General features: G+C 42.8%; 1 long non-coding RNA gene and 1 pseudogene across 1 annotated transcript; both read right to left on the bottom strand.

Annotated features, from left to right (window-relative positions):
- LOC115187370 (scavenger receptor cysteine-rich type 1 protein M130-like) overlaps positions 1-10952 on the bottom strand; it is a 71659-nt pseudogene extending 60707 nt beyond the window's left edge.
- Positions 10953-11719: 767 nt separating this feature from the next.
- LOC115187419 (uncharacterized) lies at positions 11720-12071 on the bottom strand. Its single transcript, XR_003876059.1, has 2 exons — positions 11908-12071; positions 11720-11804 (listed from the first exon to the last, which is right to left on the bottom strand). It is a non-coding gene; the product is annotated as an uncharacterized LOC115187419 (long non-coding RNA).
- Between the last annotated feature and the right edge of the window lie 10596 nt (positions 12072-22667).

The following is a 22667-nucleotide window of genomic DNA, read 5'->3' as shown; positions in this document are numbered from 1 at the left end:
ATTAATGGATTCCTATCTCCTTTCTATAATATCTCTGGCAAAGGCACCACGCAATGCACCCTGGACTATAGAGACAGACAAATAGGAGAAACGTGTTAGACCCTCCGTTAAATTACCAATTTCCCAAGGCAGGAATATCACAAAAATATGATAAACTTCTCATTAGAAAGAAGACCTCCCGAGTTACATCGTCCAGTATTGAAATCTGTATGAATAACGTTTTGGCGATCTAAAAGTCATATTCCTATTAACTTCCAGTGTAGTGAGACTTTATCATGATGCTACGTCATACAGGACATATTTCTGCCTGCTTGAAGGCAAATAACTCAGATACACATGAAAACATGACATGACGCAGGGAATCGATAGAACATCACTCAGAAATGAACAAAAACAATACAATATTAACTTTACCTTAAGGCTGCACTGCTGATTGGACAGCGCCTCCATACAGGAAGACAATGCATAGTGGGGCTCTGCGGCCTGTGGTTGAATGGACAACGTTTCTGTCTAGTAGCCAGCTAGAAATATTCAGTTTGTGGGCATTTAAACATTTTTTGGGCACAGTTGAGTAGCATAAAATGCTGATATGGAAATAATTACAGTCACGCAGATCTTTAGAAATTGTAGGATCAATTGTAAATTGGATCTCGTGAAAAGCGTTGTTGACCCCCTGCTATAATGTATATGAAGTCACCCTTGTGGAGCGGTTCATATAGTGTACTATGACAGTGTCATTGTCTCATGTGCTTCCCACCAAAATTGTTGCTTTGCATCCAGAGATGTTCCTTATGATGTCTGCACCCAGCTCATTATGTATCTGCCTGTCTGCATTATTCACCAGGGAAAGGAAACATTCTGTGAATACTGAAGCATTGCATCAACAAGGTGGCTCTGATAATATTGAAACATTGTATAAATGAACAAGGCGGCTTGGAGAAACTGAAACATTTAGTATCAACAAGACAACTCTGAGAATATTCATATTGCAACATAGTAGCCAACGCGGAGGCAGCAGGGCCAGCTTGTCTGTCTGATATTATTGTGTTGCCTTCGCAGCATCTGGGTGCTCATTATATACTAAAACCAGCCCTACATCCACACTACAGCTAAATAACTTAGCAATATTTAATGATGTTATGCCAGCAATATTGATCTGTTCATCTTTTAATTCAGGAAGATGGACAAGCAACACTGATGGAGTGAGAGGTGGAAATGCATTATACCAGAGGTAGGTAGGCTACAGGTAGGGATTAGGATGCAGACAGAGCAACACTGATGGAGTGTGAGGTGGAAATGCATTATACCAGAGGTAGGTAGACTACAGGTAGGGATTAGGATGCAGACAGAGCAACACTGATGGAGTGTGAGGTGGAAATGCATTATACCAGAGGTAGGTAGACTACAGGTAGGGATTAGGATGCCGACAGAGGATGATGATGTTGGCCTATTTTTTATTTAACTAGGCAAGTCCGTTAAGAACAAATTCTTATTTCCAATGACGGCCTGGTTCAGGGGCAGAACAGATTTTTACCTTGTCCTTGTCAGCCCGGGGATTCAATCTAGAAACCTTTCAGGTACAGGCCCAACGCTCTAACCACTAGGCTACCTGCCGCCCCTATAAGCAAGAGGGTTATTTTTGGCTGACTACAGAAGGCTATATCAGACCGCTGATACAGTACTGCACTACTAGGGTGAAAAAATGTTTTTCCCAAAAGTTTACAACAAAAATTATAATTACATTTTTGTATTTTTCTGGGGTCGCTGCAGCACCCTCATCATGCTTACTTCCCTCAGCTATACTGTCCCCTCCCCTACTCTCTCTCCTCTGCCCTCCCCACCCCCTCCTTCCTCTTTCTCGTTCTCTCTCTCTTCCTGACATGTAGCATCAGGCCTGTTGATCTTGACTCAGGTCGCAGACCTCTGGCATCGACACTCCCCCCTTCTCCTGCTCTAACATCAGACCAATATTAAATAGATACATAAAATATACTCTCATTCATTTACATAGAGACAGATACAATCAATCATTGACACACTGAATATACAACAGTCAGATGCATGACACCATCACAACTTAACTGACATTAGTGCCTGTCCCCAGATGGACAGTTAGGCTACAGTAAAGTACATTTACAGGTGATCACATCATTGTCCTGCTTTGAGACACATTTTTACTGTCTGCTTCCAGTTGCATGTTATTTTACTAGCCCTGAAATGTATAATATCTTACAATATCAAAATATATCTCAGTAACTGTCACAAGTGTATATGAGTATAACAGCTTTCTACCTGTGCTCCAGAAGAGGATCATCAGTATCATTGCAGGTATCATATCTGTCTCTAACTGGAGCTCCACTGAGCTATACAGTCTACTGTCGTAGAGAGGACTGAAGAATGGAAAATACTGCTAGGCAAAATGACTTCTCTCTCATTACTTCCTTATTTCAATGGTGTGAGAAACTTTTTTTTAGATCAGTGGTTGAGCTCAGTCGGTAAGGACATCTACTTTGTGTATGACACAGGTAATTTTTCCAACAATTTTATCACAATTCCAGGTGGTCAGAAGTTTACATATACTAAGTTGACTGCACCTTTAAACAGCTTGATAAATTCCAGAAAATGATGTCATGGCTTTAGAAGCTTCTGATAGGCTAATTGACATCATTTGAGTCAATTGGAGGTGTACCTGTGGATGTATTTCAAGGCCTACCTTCAAACTCAGTACCTCTTTGCTTGACATGGGAAAATCAAAAGAAACTTGAAAAAAAATTGTAGACCTCCACAAGTATGGTTCATCCTTGGAAACAATTTCCAATCACCTGAAGGTACTACGTTCATCTGTACAAACAATAGTACACAAGTATAAACACCATGGGACCACGCGGCCGCCATACAGCTGAGGAAGGAGACGTGTTCTGTCTCCTAGAGATGAACGTACTTTGGTGCAAAAAGTGCAAATCAAACCCAGAACAGGAAATGACCTTGTGAAGATGCTGGAGGAAACAGGTACAAAAATATCTATATTCACAGTAAAACGAGTCCTATATCGACATAACCTGAAAGGCCGCTCAGCAAGGAAGAAGCCACTGCTCCAAAACAGCCATAAAAAAGCCAGACTATGGTTTGCAACTGCACATGGGGACAAAGATCGGACTTTTTGGAGAAATGTCCTCTGGTCTGATGAAACAAAAATAGAACTGTTTGGCCATAATGACCATTGTTATGTTTGGAGGAAAAAGGGGGAGGCTTGCAAGCCGAAGAACATCATCCCAACCGTGAAGCATGGGGGTTGCAGCATCATGTTGTTGGGGGGCTTTGCTGCAGGAGGGACTGGTGCCCTTCACAAAATAGATGGCATCATGAGGACGGAAAATTATGTGGATAAATTGAAGCAACATCTCAAGACATCAGTCAGGAAGTTAAAGCTTGGTCGCAAATGGGTCTTCCAAATGGACAATGACCCCAAGCATACTTCCAAAGTTGTGGCAAAATGGCTTAAGGACAACAAAGTAAAGGTATTGGAGTGGCCATTACAAAGCCCTGACCTCAACCCTATAGAAAATGTGTGGGCAGAACTGAAAAAGCATGTGTGAGCAAGGAGTACTACAAACCTGACTCAGTTACACCAGCTCTGTCAGGAGGAATGGGCTAAAATTCACCCAACTTATTGAAGGAAGCTTGTGGAAAGCTACCTGAAACATTTGACCCAAGTTAAACAATTTAAAGGCAATGCTACCAAATACTAATTGAGTGTATGTAAACTTCTGACCCACTGGGAATGTGATGAAATAAATAAAAGCTGAAATAAATAATTATCTCTACTATTATTCTGACATTTCACATTCTTAAAATAAAGTGGTGATCCTAACTGACCTAAGACAGGGATTTTTTTACTAGGATTAAATGTCAGGAATTGTGAAGAACTGAGCTTAAATGTATTTGGATAAGGTCTATGTAAACTTCCGACTTCAACTTTAGTGTGTTCTATTATTTCACCTCGAACTTTCTACTGTTGAGTTCACCTCTTATAGAATATTGGCTTAACCTGTTGGGGCTAGGGGGCAGTATTGAGAATTTTGAAAAAAATATGTGCACATTTTTAACTGCCACCTACACCAACTCAGAAGCTAGGATATGCATATTATTACCAGATTTGGATAGAAAACACTCTGAATTTTCTAAAACTGTTTGAATGGTGTCTGTAAGTATAACAAAACTCATATTGCAGGCAAAAACCTGTGAAAAATAGATTTAAAAAAATGTGAATTTTGTGACTGTACTATTTAGTGTCATTGTTTTATAGATACCATAGTGAGGAGCAGGAGGAGCACTGCCAGAGCAAAATGACCTCCAGCAGGCAGTTTGTTTTCACAGAAGTGTGATTGACTTGGAGTTACATTGTGTTGTTTAAGTGTTCCCTTTATTTTTTGAGCAGTGTATTTAGGTGCTGGAACAAACTGTCCACTTAGGAAGCAACACTGATTGACAATACATTTCACATGCTGTTGTGCAAATGGAATAGACAACAGGTGGAAATTATAGGCAATTAGCAAGACACCCCCAATAAAGGAGTGGTTCTGCAGGTGGGGACCACAGACCACTTCTCAGTTCCTATGCTTCCTGGCTGATGTTTTGGTCACTTTTGAATGCTGGCGGTGCTTTCACTCTAGTGGTAGCATGAGACGGAGTCTACAACCCACACAAGTGGCTCAGGTAGTGCAGCTCATCCAGGATGGCACATCAATGCGAGCTGTGGCAAGAAGGTTTGCTGTGTCTGTCAGCGTAGTGTCCAGAGCATGGAGGCGCTACCAGGAGACAGGCCAGTACATCAGGAGATGTGGAGGAGGCCGTAGGAGGGCAACAACCCAGCAGCAGGACCGCTACCTCCGCCTTTGTGCAAGGAGGAGCAGGAGGAGCACTGCCAGAGCCCTGCAAAATGACCTCCAGCAGGCCACAAATGTGCATGTGTCTGCTCAAACGGTCAGAAACAGACTCCATGAGGGTGGTATGAGGGCCCGATGTCCACAGGTGGGGGTTGTGCTTACAGCCCAACACCGTGCAGGACGTTTGGCATTTGCCAGAGAACACCAAGATTGGCAAATTCGCCACTGTGCTCTTCACAGATGAAAGCAGGTTCACACTGAGCACGTGACAGACGTGACAGAGTCTGGAGACGCCGTGGAGAACGTTCTGCTGCCTGCAACATCCTCCAGCATGACCGGTTTGGCGGTGGGTCAGTCATGGTGTGGGGTGGCATTACTTTGGGGGGCCGCACAGCCCTCCATGTGCTCGCCAGAGGTAGCCTGACTGCCATTAGGTACCGAGATGAGATCCTCAGACCCCTTGTGAGACCATATGCTGGTGTGGTTGGCCCTGGGTTCCTCCTAATGCAAGACAATGCTAGACCTCATGTGGCTGGAGTGTGTCAGCAGTTCCTGCAAGAGGAAGGCATTGATGCTATGGACTGGCCCGCCCGTTCCCCAGACCTGAATCCAATTGAGCACATCTGGGACATCATGTCTCGCTCCATCCACCAACGCCACGTTGCACCACAGACTGTCCAGGAGTTGGCGGATGCTTTAGTCCAGGTCTGGGAGGAGATCCCTCTGGAGACCATCCGCCACCTCATCAGGAGCATGCCCAGGCGTTGTAGGGAGGTCATACAGGCACGTGGAGGCCACACACACTACTGAGCCTCATTTTGACTTGTTTTAAGGACATTACATCAAAGTTGGATCAGCCTGTAGTGTGGTTTTCCACTTTAATTTTGAGTCCAACTCCATATCCAGACCTCCATGGGTTGATAAATTGGATTTACATTGATTATTTTTGTGTGATTTTGTTGTCAGCACATTCAACTATGTAAAGAAAAAAGTATTTAATAAGATTATTTCATTCATTCAGATCTAGGATGTGTTATTTTAGTGTTCCCTTTATTTTTTTGAGCAGTGTATAAACAGTACCAGCACCCAAAATGAGTACTGATGAGGTCTCATGTTAGAGCAGGAGAAGGGGGGATGTGGTGTAGAAGCTAGAGGTCTGTTACCCAAGTCAACTCAACAGGTCTGATGCTTTATGTCAGGGTCAGGCTGGGCTGGGCCAAGAGAGGAAAAGGTTACTGGTTATGATGACATCACTGGTGAGAAGTCAGTAATGAAAAGATATTCAGTTGACTGCATGTTAGTCTGTCAGCCCCATCTCTTTAAAAAAAAACATTATACATGCAAAATAACTACAAATTAATCTTGCAAAATGATAATGACCAGTCTCTTACCTGAACAGATCACATAATGACCAGTCTCTTCCCTGAACAGATCACATAATGACCAGTCTCTTCCCTGAACAGATCACATAATGACCAGTCTCTTCCCTGAACAGATCACATAATGGCCAGTCTCTTCCCTGAACAGATCACATAATGGCCAGTCTCTTCCCTGAACAGATCACATAATGACCAGTCTCTTCCCTGAACAGATCACATAATGACCAGTCTCTTCCCTGAACAGATCACATAATGACCAGTTCTACCATCACAGTAACCAGGTCCTCCTTCTCTGAATTCACACTCTGTAACAGTAGACTCATGTCCCCTGAAACTCTTTATGGCGACTCCTCGTCTTCCATCTTCAACCAGAGGTCCTTCAGATACAGCTACAGGATTCCCACAGTCCATCTCTCTACACACAATCTTAACCTCTCTCATCATGCTCCACCACCCAGAACATAGACCCAACCACTCTCCTCTGGAGAAGACTTCCACTGTCCCAGAACAGGAAGTGGTCCCATTCACCAGTCTGACTGAGTCTTCAGCTGTAAACAGCAGAAATGAAAACACAGTGGTGAGGACAGATGACAGTGATTCTGTTATTCTAACAGCAGTAGTGCTTTGTGGTTGACAAGTATTAGTAGTTCCATAAAACACTACTTGTTATTGGGGTTTAGAATGGTTTGTATGGACACATGAATTTCTCCATGTGGGATAATAAAGTTGACTAATATTGAACTGCTATAATCACTGTAGATTTATAATCTACCTACCTGGTGGACTGACGCTTTGAGCCTGGAGATCTGAGGAGAAAGAGAGAGAAAGAGACAGAGGAAGAGAGAGACATTTAATACATTTGCTTTCATCTGTTTTTTTCCTTTCGTCTGTCATAAATACACATTAGACATGGGGGGTGGGGGGGTCATGAATACACATTATACATGGATATATCAGACAAGGCAAAATGTACAGAATTGGAAGAAAATTACCTTTAAAACTGCACACTGTTCTCTCCACCAACAAGAGGGGTGTAAGTGTCACGGGTGTCGTAGGAAGTGGACCAAATCGCAGCGGGTTGAGTAATGTAAATTTGAGTTGAGTAAATCATAATGATTTTATTTAAATATAAGGACGAACCCTACACGAAACGAAACAAGAAAACGTACGGTGGAACAGGATTACAGGCTAAACACAAAGCTATGCAATCTCAACTACCCACAATACCCCATACAAAACAACCCCTATACATAGGACCTTCAATCAGAGGCAATGAGGAACAGCTGCCTCCAATTGAAGGTCCAATCAATAAACTGAACATAGACGTAAACAACCTAGAACTAACATAGAATAACCTAACCTAGAACCTAAACCTAAAACCCCGGTACACTTTAAACCAACACCCCTCTACATAACACATAGCCCAATAAACCCCGAAACACTCTAAACAAATACCCCTTCTACATAAACACAAAATATAACAAACCCCTAAACACTCTAAACAAATACCCTCTGCCACGTCCTGACCAAACTACAATAACAAATAAGCCCTTTACTGGTCAGGACGTGACAGTAAAGGAGTAGGGGGAAGTTACACCTAGACACTGATCTGGGGTCAGTTTGGGATTTTCCCCACTAATGGTTAATGTTAGGATTGGGGGAGGAGAAGCAGATCCTGATCTGTACCTAGAGGAATCTTCACCTTGGGGCTGAGGCCACAGAAAGACCATCCATTTCCAATACCCACATCAAATAAAATCAAATTATATTAGTCACATGCCCCGAATACAAACCGTGTACCTTACAGTGAATGCTTACTTACAAGCCCTTAACCAACAATGTTTTAAGAAGAAAAGAAAGTGTTAAGTAAAAAATTGAAAATAAAAGTAACAACTAATTAAAGAGCAGCAGGAAAATAACAATAGTGAGGTTTTATACAGGAGGTACCAGTACAGAGTCAATGTGGAGGCTTTATACAGGAGGTACCAGTACAGAGTCAATGTGGAGGCTTTATACAGGAGGTACCAGTACAGAGTCAATGTGGAGGCTATATACAGGAGGTACCACTACAGAGTCAATGTGGAGACTATATACAGGAGGTACCAGTACAGAGTCAATGTGGAGGCTATATACAGGAGGTACTGGTACAGAGTCAATGTGGAGGCTATATACAGGGGTACCGGTACAGAGTCAATGTGGAGGCTATATACAGGAGGTACCAGTACAGAGTCAATGTGGAGACTATATACAGGAGGTACCAGTACAGAGTCAATGTGGAGGCTATATACAGGAGGTACTGGTACAGAGTCAATGTGGAGGCTATATACATGGGTAATGGTACAGAGTCAATGTGGAGGCTATATACAGGAGGTCCAGTACAGAGTCAATGTGGAGGCTATATACAGGGTTACTGGTACAGAGTCAATGTGGAGGCTATATACAGGGGTACCGGTACAGAGTCAATGTGGAGGCTATGTACAGGGGTACTGGTACAGAGTCAATGTGGAGGCTATATACAGGGGTACCAGTACAGAGTCAATGTGGAGGCTATATACAGGGGTACTGGTACAGAGTCAATGTGGAGGCTATATACAGGAGGTACCAGTACAGAGTCAATGTGGAGGCTTTATACAAGAGGTACCAGTACAGAGTCAATGTGGAGGCTATATACAGGAGGTACCAGTACAGAGTCAATGTGGAGGCTATATACATGGGTAATGGTACAGAGTCAATGTGGAGGCTATATACAGGAGGTCCAGTACAGAGTCAATGTGGAGGCTATATACAGGGGTACCAGTACAGAGTCAATGTGGAAGCTATATACAGGGGTACCAGTACATAGTCAATGTGGAGGCTATATACAGGGGTACTGGTACAGAGTCAATGTGGAGGCTATATACAGGAGGTACCAGTACAGAGTCAATGTGGAGGCTTTATACAAGAGGTACCAGTACAGAGTCAATGTGGAGGCTATATACAGGAGGTACCAGTACAGAGTCAATGTGGAGGCTATATACATGGGTAATGGTACAGAGTCAATGTGGAGGCTATATACAGGAGGTCCAGTACAGAGTCAATGTGGAGGCTATATACAGGGGTACCAGTACAGAGTCAATGTGGAAGCTATATACAGGGGTACCAGTACATAGTCAATGTGGAGGCTATATACAGGGGTACTGGTACAGAGTCAATGTGGAGGCTATATACAGGGGTACCGGTACAGAGTCAATGTGGAGGCTATATACAGGGGTACCGGTACAGAGTCAATGTGCGGGGGCACTGGTTAGTTGAGGTAATATGTACATGTAGGGAGAGTTAAAGTGACTATGGATAGATAATAAACAGAGAGTAGCAGCAGCGTAAAAGAGGGGTCTGGGTAGCCCTTTGATTAGCTGTTCAGGAGTCTTGTAACTTGGCGGTAGAAGCTGTTAAGAAGCCTTTTGGACCTAGACTTGGTGCTCCGGTACCGCTTGCCATGCGGTAGCAGAGAGAACAGTCTATGACTAGGGTGGCTGTAGTCAGACAATATTTAGGACCTTCCGCTGACACCGCCGGATATAGAGGTCCTGGATGGCAGGAAGCTTGGCCCCAGTGATGTACTGTACTGACCCAGTCACTTGCGCTTCCTGCTTTACTTTTTGCTTGTAAGCAGCAATCAGGAGGATAGAATTATGGTCAGATTTGCCAAATGGAGGGCGAGGGAGAGCTTTTTATGCGTCTCTGTGTGTGCAGTAAAGGTGGTCTAATTTTTTCCCCTCTGGTTGCACATTTAACATGCTGGTAGAAATGAGGTAAAAGTGATTTGAGTTTCCCTGCATCCCGGCCATTAGGAACACCTCCTCTGGATGAACGTCTTCCTGTTTGATTATGGCGGTAAACAGCTCATTGAGTGTGGTTTAAGTACCAGCATCGGTCTGCGGCGGTGTATTTAAAAAACATTTTTATTATATTTAACTAGGCAAGTCAGTCAAGAACAAATTGTTATTTACAATGACGGCCTACCTTGTTCAGGGGCAGAACTACAGATTTTTATACGGGGGCCAGTCGTGTATAGCCGTAACGGACATTTTGGTGACCTAATTTGACCTTTTCTGCTGCTTTTGAGACACAGTTCGATCCCTCCTTGGGGCACTACTTGATTGAGTAAATAAAACATTAAACAATCACAATACAGTAACTAAACAATCACAATACAGTAACTACGACTAAACAATCACAATACAGTAACTATTACTAAACCATCACAATACAGTAACTACAACTAAACCATCACAATACAGTGACTACGACTAAACAATCACAATACAGTGACTACGACTAAACAATCACAATACAGTAACTATTACTAAACCATCACAATACAGTAACTATGACTAAACAATCACAATACAGTGACTACGACTAAACAATCACAATACAGTAACTATTACTAAACCATCACAATACAGTAACTATTACTAAACAATCACAATACAGTAATTACGACTAAACAACCACAATACAGCAACTAAACCATCACTCTTCTAAAGACCCCCAACATTGATTATGTTGTTATTAATTTGCTGACGTGCCATTGTACTTATACTCACTGTATAGCTGAATATTGAGGCCTCTCTGTGTGTAGCTCTCTGCCAAAACCCGCAGCCCTGCGTCTGTGAGAAGAGGTGAGAAAAGGGACTGTGGATGACAGAGACACACAGAGAGACACAGAGAGACACAGAGAGACACAGAGAGACACAGAGACACAGAGACACAGAGAGACACAGAGAGACACAGAGAGACACAGAGAGACACAGAGAGACACAGAGAGACACAGAGACACAGAGAGACACAGAGAGACACAGAGAGACACAGAGAGACACAGAGACACAGAGAGACACAGAGAGACACAGAGAGACACAGAGAGACACAGAGACAGCTTCTGTTTTTCTCTGAAACAAGGGCAGATTTACATACTGCTGAGACCAGTTCTCAGAAACCTTGTGTTAAGAATAACTTGTTCTTTTAGCTGCACATACAGGGTTTGACACCATAAGGTGTGATCTATATAAGATCCTGTCTTTCTTTTGTTCGGGGCAGAACTCAGGAGAGACATCAGTTGTATGTTGATCTTTGACTTCTGTCTACAGCTGTATTCTAATTAGAATATCTTCATTTTATATATTCACATTTTGAAGTTTTCCTTATTTGTAAATAACGGAGCCCAGAAAAGTGGAACCAACATGTTTTCAACTCAGAAAAAAGCACAGAATTTCATCAGACTGTAAACATTAAGCCATAGTCTTTTACAATATTATCAATCACCCTTTGATTTGATAGATATGGAGAGTAATTATGTAGATATTGAGAATGGATATGAAGGAGTAGATCTCTCCAATCCTCAAATAAAATGCAGCAAACATTAAATAAACAAGTAATTACAATGTATTTACATTGTGGATAATGTGTGTTGTGTTTTATTTTTCCTTGTCAGCCACCCATCTCTGCTTTGTCAGTCTTGATAGGCCCAGTGTCTTCTGGGTGAGGCTGTCAGGCAGATCTGAAAGAGAGACACACAAAGTGACAGTAAGTATACAGGTCAACAACATGTGTGTGTACATCTGTTGGTGTGACTGAGCATATGCAATAGAATTCTGAATGACCTGTATCCATCTGGGTCTCCTCAACAGTTTCTCCCTTCACGGCCAGTGTAGTAGGAACTGGTGCAGCCGGTAAATGAAAGACCACAGCAGAGGACTGCTGAGACTGCAGCTGAACTGCTGGGGCTGGCAGATCTAAAAGAGAGAGGCACAATTTTCTGAACTTACAATAATCATAAACTAAACAGACTGAATGAGTGTAAGGCCTAGATCCAATCAGATCAAGTGTTAACCGGTGATATCTGACACCACATAGTTGATGTTTTGGCCATGTCAGAGGTGAATAACAACGACGCTAGTTAACTGCACCCCATATCAACCAACTACTATCTGGTCACAAGGCTACGTTGTTATCATTTAGTAATGTTGTACTGTAACCTACTGCACCATATCAACCAACTACTATCTGGTCACAAGGCTACGTTGTTATCATTTAGTAATGTTGTACTGTAGTCTACTGCACCATATCAACCAACTACTATCTGGTCACAAGGCTACGTTGTTATCATTTAGTAATGTTGTACTGTAAACTACTGCACCATATCAACCAACTACTATCTGGTCACAAGGCTACGTTGTTAACATTTAGTAATGTTGTACTGTAGTCTACTGCACCATATCAACCAACTACTATCTGGTCACAAGGCTACGTTGTTATCATTTAGTAATGTTGTACTGTAACCTACTGCACCATATCAACCAACTACTATCTGGTCACAAGGCTACGTTGTTATCATTTAGTAATGTTGTACTGTAACCTACTGCACCATATCAACCAACTACTAGCTGGTCACAAGGCTACGTTGTTATCATTTAGTAATGTTGTACTGTAACCTACTGCACCATATCAACCAACTACTAGCTGGTCACAAGGCTACGTTGTTATCATTTAGTAATGTTGTACTGTAACCTACTGCACCATATCAACCAACTACTATCTGGTCACAAGGCTACGTTGTTATCATTTAGTAATGTTGTACTGTAGTCTACTGCACCATATCAACCAACTACTATCTGGTCACAAGGCTACGTTGTTATCATTTAGTAATGTTGTACTGTAACCTACTGCACCATATCAACCAACTACTATCTGGTCACAAGGCTACGTTGTTATCATTTAGTAATGTTGTACTGTAGTCTACTGCACCATATCAACCAACTACTATCTGGTCACAAGGCTACGTTGTTATCATTTAGTAATGTTGTACTGTAGTCTACTGCACCATATCAACCAACTACTATCTGGTCACAAGGCTACGTTGTTATAATTTAGTAATGTTGTACTGTAACCTACTGCACCATATCAACCAACTACTAGCTGGTCACAAGGCTACGTTGTTATCATTTAGTAATGTTGTACTGTAACCTACTGCACCATATCAACCAACTACTATCTGGTCACAAGGCTACGTTGTTATCATTTAGTAATGTTGTACTGTAGTCTACTGCACCATATCAACCAACTACTATCTGGTCACAAGGCTACGTTGTTATCATTTAGTAATGTTGTACTGTAACCTACTGCACCATATCAACCAACTACTAGCTGGTCACAAGGCTACGTTGTTATCATTTAGTAATGTTGTACTGTAGTCTACTGCACCATATCAACCAACTACTAGCTGGTCACAAGGCTACGTTGTTATCATTTAGTAATGTTGTACTGTAACCTACTGCACCATATAAACCAACTACTATCTGGTCACAAGGCTACGTTGTTATCATTTAGTAATGTTGTACTGTAACCTACTGCACCAAATCAACCAACTACTAGCTGGTCACAAGGCTACGTTGTTATCATTTAGTAATGTTGTACTGTAGTCTACTGCACCATATCAACCAACTACTATCTGGTCACAAGGCTACGTTGTTATCATTTAGTAATGTTGTACTGTAACCTACTGCACCATATCAACCAACTACTATCTGGTCACAAGGCTACGTTGTTATCATTTAGTAATGTTGTACTGTAACCTACTGCACCATATCAACCAACTACTAGCTGGTCACAAGGCTACGTTGTTATCATTTAGTAATGTTGTACTGTAGTCTACTGCACCATATCAACCAACTACTATCTGGTCACAAGGCTACGTTGTTATAATTTAGTAATGTTGTACTGTAACCTACTGCACCATATCAACCAACTAGTAGCTGGTCCCAAGGCTACGTTGTTATCATTTAGTAATGTTGTACTGTAACCTACTGCACCATATCAACCAACTACTATCTGGTCACAAGGCTACGATGTTATCATTTAGTAATGTTGTACTGTAGTCTACTGCACCATATCAACCAACTACTAGCTGGTCACAAGGCTACGTTGTTATCATTTAGTAATGTTGTACTGTAACCTACTGCACCATATCAACCAACTACTAGCTGGTCACAAGGCTACGTTGTTATCATTTAGTAATGTTGTACTGTAACATACTGCACCATATCAACCAACTACTAGCTGGTCACAAGGCTATTGTGTTATCATTTAGTAATGTTGTACTGTAACCTACTGCACCATATCAACCAACTACTATCTGGTCACAAGGCTACGTTGTTATCATTTAGTAATGTTGTACTGTAACCTACTGCACCATATCAACCAACTACTATCTGGTCACAAGGCTACATTGTTATCATTTAGTAATGTTGTACTGTAGTCTACTGCACCATATCAACCAACTACTATCTGGTCACAAGGCTACGTTGTTATCATTTAGTAATGTTGTACTGTAACCTACTGCACCATATCAACCAACTACTATCTGGTCACAAGGCTACGTTGTTATCATTTAGTAATGTTGTACTGTAACCTACTGCACCATATCAACCAACTACTATCTGGTCACAAGGCTACGTTGTTATCATTTAGTAATGTTGTACTGTATGCTACTGCACCATATCAACCAACTACTATCTGGTCACAAGGCTACGTTGTTATCATTTAGTAATGTTGTACTGTAACCTACTGCACCATATCAACCAACTACTATCTGGTCACAAGGCTACGTTGTTATCATTTAGTAATGTTGTACTGTAGTCTACTGCACCATATCAACCAACTACTATCTGGTCACAAGGCTACGTTGTTATCATTTAGTAATGTTGTACTGTAGTCTACTGCACCATATCAACCAACTACTATCTGGTCACAAGGCTACGTTGTTATCATTTAGTAATGTTGTACTGTAACCTACTGCAATTAGTCTGTTATAATGTTTATCCAGTGTATCTATGTATTTAACTAAAGTCTGTTATAATGTTTATCCAGTGTATCTATGTATTTAATTAGTCTGTTATAATGTTTATCCAGTGTATCTATGTATTTAATTAAAGTCTGTTATAATGTTTATCCAGTGTATCTATGTATTTAACTAAAGTCACATGATGTACTGATGAGACCTGCTCCCTCTGCTAGAACACTTCCCCTTTGTCTACATGACTGACTCATGGTTCTGGACTCACAGCCAAATGCTGTTTCTCCATATCCTGTTAATTATCAGTAGACTGAACTAAGCTGTGAGAGATGAACAGGACAAATGGTTGTTGTTCCTTTGAGAAACAGTGTTGAGACATTGAGCACTGAGAAATGGTGTAACATTTCTCAACAAGACCTCACCACATAATTCTATCTAGTGAGAGTGTAGACAACCATTAGCTTATTTTACCAATTCAAAAATAACATAATTTTGTCAAGGGACCCAACGAATAACAACGATGCTAGTCTACTGCACCCCATATCAACCAACTACTATCTGGTCACAAGGCTACGTTGTTATCATTTAGTAATGTTGTACTGTAGTCTACTGCACCATATCAACCAACTACTATCTGGTCACAAGGCTACGTTGTTATCATTTAGTAATGTTGTACTGTAGTCTACTGCACCATATCAACCAACTACTATCTGGTCACAAGGCTACGTTGTTATCATTTAGTAATGTTGTACTGTAGTCTACTGCACCATATCAACCAACTACTATCTGGTCACAAGGCTACGTTGTTATCATTTAGTAATGTTGTACTGTAACCTACTGCACCATATCAACCAACTACTATCTGGTCACAAGGCTACGTTGTTATCATTTAGTAATGTTGTACTGTAACCTACTGCACCATATCAACCAACTACTATCTGGTCACAAGGCTACGTTGTTATCATTTAGTAATGTTGTACTGTAGTCTACTGCACCATATCAACCAACTACTATCTGGTCACAAGGCTACATTGTTATCATTTAGTAATGTTGTACTGTAGTCTACTTCACCATATCAACCAACTACTAGCTGGTCCCAAGGCTACGTTGTTATCATTTAGTAATGTTGTACTGTAGTCTACTGCACCATATCAACCAACTACTATCTGGTCACAAGGCTACGTTGTTATCATTTAGTAATGTTGTACTGTAGTCTACTGCACCATATCAACCAACTACTATCTGGTCACAAGGCTACGTTGTTATCATTTAGTAATGTTGTACTGTAACCTACTGCACCATATCAACCAACTACTATCTGGTCACAAGGCTACGTTGTTATCATTTAGTAATGTTGTACTGTAACCTACTGCACCATATCAACCAACTACTATCTGGTCACAAGGCTACGTTGTTATCATTTAGTAATGTTGTACTGTAGTCTACTGCACCATATCAACCAACTACTATCTGGTCACAAGGCTACGTTGTTATCATTTAGTAATGTTGAACTGTAACCTACTGCACCATATCAACCAACTACTATCTGGTCACAAGGCTACGTTGTTATCATTTAGTAATGTTGTACTGTAACCTACTGCACCATATCAACCAACTACTATCTGGTCACAAGGCTACGTTGTTATCATTTAGTAATGTTGTACTGTAGTCTACTGCACCATATCAACCAACTACTATCTGGTCACAAGGCTACGTTGTTATCATTTAGTAATGTTGTACTGTAGTCTACTGCACCATATCAACCAACTACTATCTGGTCACAAGGCTACGTTGTTATCATTTAGTAATGTTGTACTGTAGTCTACTGCACCATATCAACCAACTACTAGCTGGTCACAATGCTACGTTGTTATCATTTAGTAATGTTGTACTGTAACCTACTGCACCATATGAACCAACTACTATCTGGTCACAAGGCTACGTTGTTATCATTTAGTAATGTTGTACTGTAGTCTACTGCACCATATCAACCAACTACTATCTGGTCACAAGGCTACGTTGTTATCATTTAGTAATGTTGTACTGTAGTCTACTGCACCATATCAACCAACTACTATCTGGTCACAAGGCTACATTGTTATCATTTAGTAATGTTGTACTGTAACCTACTGCACCATATCAACCAACTACTATCTGGTCACAAGGCTACGTTGTTATCATTTAGTAATGTTGTACTGTAGTCTACTGCACCATATCAACCAACTACTATCTGGTCACAAGGCTACGTTGTTATCATTTAGTAATGTTGTACTGTAACCTACTGCACCATATCAACCAACTACTATCTGGTCACAAGGCTACGTTGTTATCATTTAGTAATGTTGTACTGTAACCTACTGCACCATATCAACCAACTACTATCTGGTCACAAGGCTACGTTGTTATCATTTAGTAATGTTGTACTGTAACCTACTGCACCATATGAACCAACTACTATCTGGTCACAAGGCTACGTTGTTATCATTTAGTAATGTTGTACTGTAGTCTACTGCACCATATCAACCAACTACTATCTGGTCACAAGGCTACATTGTTATCATTTAGTAATGTTGTACTGTAACCTACTGCACCATATCAACCAACTACTATCTGGTCACAAGGCTACGTTGTTATCATTTAGTAATGTTGTACTGTAGTCTACTGCACCATATCAACCAACTACTATCTGGTCACAAGGCTACATTGTTATCATTTAGTAATGTTGTACTGTAGTCTACTGCACCATATCAACCAACTACTAGCTGGTCACAAGGCTACGTTGTTATCATTTAGTAATGTTGTACTGTAGTCTACTGCACCATATCAACCAACTACTATCTGGTCACAAGGCTACATTGTTATCATTTAGTAATGTTGTACTGTAGTCTACTGCACCATATCAACCAACTACTATCTGGTCACAAGGCTACGTTGTTATCATTTAGTAATGTTGTACTGTAGTCTACTGCACCATATCAACCAACTACTAGCTGGTCACAAGGCTACGTTGTTATAATTTAGTAATGTTGTACTGTAGTCTACTGCACCATATCAACCAACTACTAGCTGGTCACAAGGCTACGTTGTTATAATTTAGTAATGTTGTACTGTAACCTACTGCACCATATCAACCAACTACTATCTGGTCACAAGGCTACGTTGTTATCATTTAGTAATGTTGTACTGTAACCTACTGCACCATATCAACCAACTACTATCTGGTCACAAGGCTACGTTGTTAACATTTAGTAATGTTGTACTGTAACCTACTGCACCATATCAACCAACTACTATCTGGTCACAAGGCTACGTTGTTATCATTTAGTAATGTTGTACTGTAGTCTACTGCACCATATCAACCAACTACTAGCTGGTCACAAGGCTACGTTGTTATCATTTAGTAATGTTGTACTGTAACCTACTGCACCATATCAACCAACTACTATCTGGTCACAAGGCTACGTTGTTATCATTTAGTAATGTTGTACTGTAGTCTACTGCACCATATCAACCAACTACTATCTGGTCACAAGGCTACGTTGTTATCATTTAGTAATGTTGTACTGTAGTCTACTGCACCATATCAACCAACTACTATCTGGTCACAAGGCTAAGTTGTTATCATTTAGTAATGTTGTACTGTAGTCTACTGCACCGTATCAACCAACTACTATCTGGTCACAAGGCTACGTTGTTATCATTTAGTAATGTTGTACTGTAACCTACTGCACCCCATATCATAGCCCCCCCTCTCCTTCTCCATGGCCGACGTGAGTAAGACATTTAAACGTGTTAACCCTCACAAGGCTGCTGGCCCAGATGGCATCCTTAGCCGCGTCCTCAGAGCATGCACAGACCAGCTGGCTGGGGTATTTACGGACATATTCAATCAATCCCTATCCCAGTATGCTGTCCCCACATGCTTCAAGATAGCCACCATTGTTCCTGTTCCCAAGAAAGCTAAGATAACTGAACTAAATGACTATCACACCGTAGCACTCACTTCTGTCATCATGAAGTGCTTTTAGTGACTAGTCAAGGATCATATCACCTCCACCTTACCTGCCACCCTTGACCCACTTCAGTTTGCATATCGCCCCAACAGGTCCACAGACGATGCAATCGCCATCACACTGCACACTGCCCTATCCCATCTGGACAAGAGGAATACCTGTTCATTGACTACAGCTCAGCATTCAACACTATAGTACCCTCCAAGCTCATCATTAAGCTTAAGGCCCTGGGTCTCAACCCCGCCTTGTGCAATTGGGTCCTGGACTTTCTGACGGGCCGCCCCCAGGTGGTGAAGGTAGGAAACAACATCTCCACTTCGCTGATCCTCAACACTGTGGCCCTACAAGGGTGCGTGCTCATCCCCCTCCTGTACTCCCTGTTCACCCATGACTGCGTGGCCATGCACGCCTCCAACTCGATCATCAAGTTTGCAGACGATACAAAAGTAGTGGGCTTGATTACAAAGAACGACGAGACAGCCTACAGGGAGGAGGTGAGAGCGCTCGGAGTGTGTGTCAGGAAAACAACCTCTAACTCAAGGTCAACAAAACAAAGGAGATGATCGTGGACTTCGAGAAACAGCAGAGAGCACCCCACTATCCACATCGACGGGACAGTAGCGGAGAAAGTTCCTCAGCGTACACATCACGGATAAACTGAAAGATCCACCCACACAGACAGCGTGGTGACAAAGGCGCAACAGCGCCTCTTCAACCTCAGGAGACTGAAGAAATGTGGCTTGTCACCTAAAACCCTCACAAACGCACAATCGAGAGCATCCTGTCGGGCTGTATCACTGCGTGGTACGGCAACTGCACCACCCTCAACATTCATTTGAAAAACAGTGTTGTGACAATGAGCACTGAGAAATGGCGTGACATTTCTCAACAAGACCTTACCACAAACCAACAGCAGCCTCTCAGTTCCATAGTCCTTTGGCTGAAACCAAACTCTATTTCGTTGGGCTCTTAACTCTGCACCTTTTGAGTGATTGTTATTAACCGCTCCGCTACGGCCCCTCTGCTCCGCTACGGCCCCTCTGCTCCGCTATGGGCCCTTTGCTCCGCTATGGGCCCTCTGCTCTGCTATGGGCCCTCTGCTCTGCTATGGGCCCTCTCAGCCGGCTGGCTAAGAGAGCCCTAGTGGAGCCGGCTGGCTGAGAGGGCCCTAGTGGAGCCGGCTGGCTGAGAGGTCCCTAGTGGAGCTGGCTGGCTGAGAGGTCCCTAGTGGAGCCTGCTGGCTGAGAGGTCCCTAGTGGAGTCAGCTGGCTGAGAGGGCCCTAGTGGAGCTGGCTGGCTGAGAGGGCCCTAGTGGAGCTGGCTGGCTGAGAGGGCCCTAGAGGAGATGGCTGGCTGAGAGAGCCCTAGTGGAGCCTTCCCTGTAGCTCAGTTGGTAGAGCATGGTGTTTGCAACACCAGGGTTGTGGGTTCGATTCCCACGGGGGGCCAGCACAGAAAAAAAAAAAAAAAAAAAAAGAAATGTATGAAAAAATGTATGAAATGTATGCATTCACTACTGTAAGTCGCTCTGGATAAGAGCGTCTGCTAAATGACGTAAATGTAAATGTAGTGGAGCCGGCTGGCTGAGAGGGCCCTAGTTGAGCCGGCTGGCTGAGAGGGCCCTAGTGGAGCCTGCTGGCTGAGAGGTCCCTAGTGGAGCTGGCTGGCTGAGAGGTCCCTAGTGGAGCCTGCTGGCTGAGAGGTCCCTAGTGGAGTCAGCTGGCTGAGAGGGCCCTTGTGGAGCTGGCTGGCTGAGAGGGCCCTAGTGGAGCTGGCTGGCTGAGAAGTCCCTAGTGGAGCTGGCTGGCTGAGAGGTCCCTAGTGGAGCTGGCTGGCTGAGAGGGCCCTATTGGAGCCTGCTGGCTGAGAGGTCCCTAGTGGAGTCAGCTGGCTGAGAGGGCCCTAGTGGAGCTGGCTGGCTAAGAGGGCCCTAGTGGAGCTGGCAGGCTGAGAGGGCCCTAGAGGAGATGGCTGGCTGAGAGGGCCCTAGTGGAGCCGGCTGGCTGAGAGGGCCCTAGTGGAGCTGGCTGGCTGAGAGGGTGTATGGTCGCAATATTGCTGTTATAATATTTATCCAGTGTATCTATGTATTTAACTAAATTTGTAATAATGTATCTATACATTTAATTAAAGACTGTAATAATGTTTATCCAGTGTATCTATGTATTTAATTAGTCTGTTATAATGTTTATCCAGTGTATCTATGTATTTAATTAGTCTGTAATAATGTTTATCCAGTGTATCTATGTATTTAACTAAAGTCACATGATGTACTGATGAGACCTGCTCCCTCTGCTAGAACACTTCCCCTTTGTCTACATGACTGACTCATGGTTCTGGACTCACAGCCAAATGCTGTTTCTCCATATCCTGTTATTTAGCAGCAGACTGAACTAAACTGTGAGAGATGAACAGGACAAATGGTTGTGGTTCTTTTGAGAAACTGTGTTGTGACAATGAGCACTGAGAAATGGCGTGACATTTCTCAACAAGACCTCACCACAAAGTCACAATGTGGAAAGATGAACATCTCTTTACAGATGAGTTTATATATACTGCTCAAAAAAATAAAGGGAACACTTAAACAACACAATGTAACTCCAAGTCAATCACACTTCTGTGAAATCAAACAGTCCACTTAGGAAGCAACACTGATTGACAATAAATTTCACATGCTGTTGTGCAAATGGAATAGACAACAGGTGGAAATTATAGACAATTAGCAAGACACCCCCAATAAAGGAGTGGTTCTGCAGGTGGGGACCAAAGACCACTTCTCAGTTCCTATGCTTCCTGGCTGATGTTTTGGTCACTTTTGAATGCTGGCAGTGCTTTCACTCTAGTGGTAGCATGAGACGGAGTCTACAACCCACACAAGTGGCTCAGGTAGTGCAGCTCATCCAGGATGTCACATCAATGCGAGCTGTGGCAAGAAGGTTTGCTGTGTCTGTCAGCGTAGTGTCCAGAGCATGGAGGCGCTACCAGGAGACAGGCCAGTACATCAGGAGACGTGGAGGAAGCCGTAGGAGGGCAACAACCCAGCAGCAGGACCGCTACCTCCACCTTTGTGCAAGGAGGAGCAGGAGAAGCACTGCCAGAGCCCTGCAAAATAACCTCCAGCAGGCCACAAATGTGCATGTGTCTGCTCAAACGGTCAGAAACAGACTCCATGAGGGTGGTATGAGGGCCCGACGTCCACAGGTGGGGGTTGTGCTTACAGCCCAACACCGTGCAGGACGTTTGTCATTTGCCAGAGAACACCAAGATTGGCAAATTCGCCACTGGCGCCCTGTGCTCTTCACAGATGAAAGCAGGTTCACACTGAGCACATGTGACAGGCGTGACAGAGTCTGGAGACGCCGTGGAGAACATTCTGCTGCCTGCAACATCCTCCAGCATGACCGGTTTGGCGGTGGGTCAGTCATGGTGTGGGGTGGCATTTCTTTGGGGGGCCGCACAGCCCTCCATGTGCTCGCCAGAGGTAGCCTGACTGCCATTAGGTACCGAGATGAGATCCTCAGACCCCTTGTGAGACCATATGCTGGTGCGGTTGGCC

The sequence above is a fragment of the Salmo trutta genome, unplaced genomic scaffold (genome assembly GCF_901001165.1).
Source record: "Salmo trutta unplaced genomic scaffold, fSalTru1.1, whole genome shotgun sequence".
Classification (NCBI taxonomy): Eukaryota; Metazoa; Chordata; class Actinopteri; order Salmoniformes; family Salmonidae; genus Salmo; species Salmo trutta.
Note: the sequence above shows the minus strand (reverse complement) of the source record. Positions and strands in the feature narration are given on the sequence as shown.